The sequence below is a fragment of the Diabrotica virgifera genome, chromosome 2 (genome assembly GCF_917563875.1).
Source record: "Diabrotica virgifera virgifera chromosome 2, PGI_DIABVI_V3a".
NCBI classification, from domain to species: Eukaryota; Metazoa; Arthropoda; class Insecta; order Coleoptera; family Chrysomelidae; genus Diabrotica; species Diabrotica virgifera.
The window spans coordinates 137904512-137907640 of NC_065444.1; the positions used below are offsets into that span (position 1 = coordinate 137904512).

A 3129-nucleotide genomic window follows, 5' to 3' on the forward strand; every position below is an offset into this window, starting at 1 on the left:
TTTTAAACTGAACTAAATAAGGTATCTGAGAGACAACAATGGTTAAATGCAATACAATGTACAGGTTTTACTAGCGAAATGAAAATTTTCCTGTCCTGTCTGCTGTAATCATTTTATATCTGGTAAGTTACAATTACAACAGTAACGATTTTTGAAGATGTTAACATTTTAATCTTATAGGAAAACCAGCCGACTTAATCGATAATAACAATCTCCAGATTGGGTTCCTTCAATAAATATGGGCTATAAACACAATGAAATAAGTTCCCCAAAATCTAAAATGGAGTGGTATCAAAGGAGAATTAAAGGAAAAAATATTCATATTGAAATTATTTATAAGGCACTGGACTGTCTTAAATTCTACAACAATACTAGGTGGGTAAATGATTTTAGACATTTTTCATTAAGAGTAGATTAAGATTAAGTAGATTTTCAATCAGTAGATTTAAGACTTGTTTACACGGGTAGAGTAATGATGCAAGTACTTGATAGAGTAGAGTAACTCTACCTGTAAAAATGCTCAGCACAGTAGAATAGCTGGTAGAGTGTATAGTTGGAGTTGAAGTAGAGTGACTAGCAACCTATGGCAAAGTAACTACTCTATGACCACCACTACTGCCAAAATGTCTACTCGGCTGCACACTCTACCCATGGAACACGCTCAATTATGGCAGAATAGAGTAGGTAGGAGAGTACATGGGGGCGCTGTCATTCTGGCTGGAATTGTGTTTTGTGTAAATAGTGAAAATGAAGTTCACCGAAGATGAAACTTTAAAACTTGTAGAGCTATAATACGGCGAATACCAGTGTTTATGGAATTTAGGTAGTGTATACTACAGAAATAAAAGTTTGCAGTAAGCTGCGGAGGATGAAATCGTCGAAAGAATGGCAAAGGGGGCTTTGGAGTAAACGAGCTTAAGCAAAAAATTAAGAATTTAAGGTGCACTTATAATCAAGATTGTTTAAAAATACAAAAATCGGTTTCACTATACTAGCATCAGTACTATACTTGTACTCTCCTCATGTGAATGGTATCAAGCCATTTTTGGTAGAGTACTACCGCTACTCTACTCTCCTCAAAACTCTACCCATGTAAACAAGTCTTTAGAAACAGTGGAAAATGAGGTAGCTAGTAGAGTAGTAGTAGAGTAAAATATACTGGTTTAGCAAATTACAATGTTTTAAGGTAATACAGTAGCGATAAACAGGTAGCCAAAACGTGTTCCAAGATTGTCACTGTAATTTTGAATATTTTTTCGAGGCATTTGGCACACGTATTCGTAAAATAATAAAGAATGGCGGTACAGAGCCCAATTTGAAAAATATATTAATATGTGGAAATTACTCTGTAATTATACAATATTTAAAAAACGAGCCTGTACCGCCATTAAGAAGAACAAAAAAATACACTTTCTTCAAATAAACTTTTTTATCCGATGCCTAGATTTTGTGTAATTTTGGAACTACTAATGAAATAAAAAATTTTAGTAGTTCCAAAATAACACAAAATTGGATAAAAAAGTTGTATTTGAAGAAAGTGTATTTTTTTGTTCTTCTTAATGGCGGTACAAGCTCGTTTTTTTTTATATTGTATTTAATTACAGAGTAATTTCCACATATTAATATATTTTTCAAATTGGGCTCTGTACTGCCATTCTTTATTATATTACGAATATGTGTGCCAAATATCTCGAAAAAATATTCAAAATTACAGCCGCAATCTTGGAACACATTTTCGCTACCTGTTGATCGATACTGTTTCCTCTTAAGATAGTTTTAATAGTTATTTATGATATAAGTATTAAAAGTACAATTTTAAGACGCGCATGTGAAAGTTAACTTGAAAAAATAATTTTATTAATGTTTTGACTTCCACATCAGATGTCATTGTCAAAATACAAAATATTCATTATTATTAGGTTTGTTCTAGCAAACAGTCAAACTAGTCAAAAACCATCAGCAAACAGTTGGTCAGTAAAAGAACATAATACAGTCACCAGTGCGATCCCCTCTACTCGCGCTGGTCCACTATTCGCTGATGGTTTCAAACTGATGCTAGAACAAACCTATTATTATTATGCATATCATTATCTGTAAATAATATTTCTTCTGATTGTTAATTGTAAAGGATAGAAATATTACCATTTATTTTATTTTTTTTAGAATCAGCTGAGAGAAGTGGTCTACAAAAAACCAGGAAGGAAACGGAATATGTGGCTACGAAAGGCAAAAGAAAGGTTTACAAAGCAAATGTGACACATTTTTTTGAAATATTTAGGAATATCAGTAAATTGCATTAAAAAAATGTATGAAAAGATTTTGTTCAATAAAAATGTTTATATTTATCAAGGATGTATTATTTGGTATGGCCACATATCGTCAGTGATGTAATAATACATCCTATCTGTTTTTTCATGAGTTTTGTAAGAGAGACTAAAAACTTGTCTTAGGGTCACCTCCTGTTTTCATATGATATTTTTTGACTTGTTTTGTAGTAAATTAAACTATCTATGAACTACAAAACAAGTCAAAACTTACATATGAACACAGGAGGTGACCTTAAAACATGTTTTTCCATCTCTCATACAAAACTCATGAAAAAACAGATAGGAGGTATTGTCACATCAGCAAGGATGTACAGTGATGAGTGCCCTAATAACCGGCAAAATATGGGCAACATATTTAGTTGTGAGATAAAAAGAAATGAAACTAGTCGAGCTGGGAAATTTAGCGAAATTAACCTTTAAATTTACGTTATATTGATCCCACCTTTACACATATTGGAGGAGTATGTCAACTAAAACTGTCACTGTGACAGTGGTAGTTTCCAAACTCGTCTGATACGTCTGAAGGTGGTACACAATCAATACAATCTAAATGTATAAGTTAATATCGCTGTATTTCTGGTATATCCAGGGAATGTCTACAAAATATATTTTGAATGTCCAGAGAACATTTGTGGACATTCATGGAATGTTCCAATAAGACATTCAGGTAATGTTTAAAATGCTGACACAGGATTTTCCTGGGATGTTCAGGGAACATGTTTTCGGGGATATTCCAGGAATTTTTCAATGTCTGTGTACCTTCTATGGAATAGTTTGGTGTTATTACCGCCGCACTCCATTT

The 3129-nt window shown here is 32.7% G+C and overlaps 1 long non-coding RNA gene across 1 annotated transcript in view; it reads left to right on the forward strand.

Annotated features, from left to right (window-relative positions):
* The window catches only part of LOC114338478 (uncharacterized), a 2511-nt gene extending 166 nt beyond the window's left edge, over positions 1 to 2345 (forward strand). Inside the window, exons 1-3 of the long non-coding RNA XR_007696482.1 lie at positions 1 to 122; positions 181 to 375; positions 2164 to 2345. The exon at positions 1 to 122 is cut by the window's left edge and continues 166 nt beyond it. This is a non-coding gene — a long non-coding RNA (uncharacterized LOC114338478). The remainder of the gene's footprint in view (positions 123 to 180; positions 376 to 2163) is intronic.
* Positions 2346 to 3129: the final 784 nt, after the last annotated feature.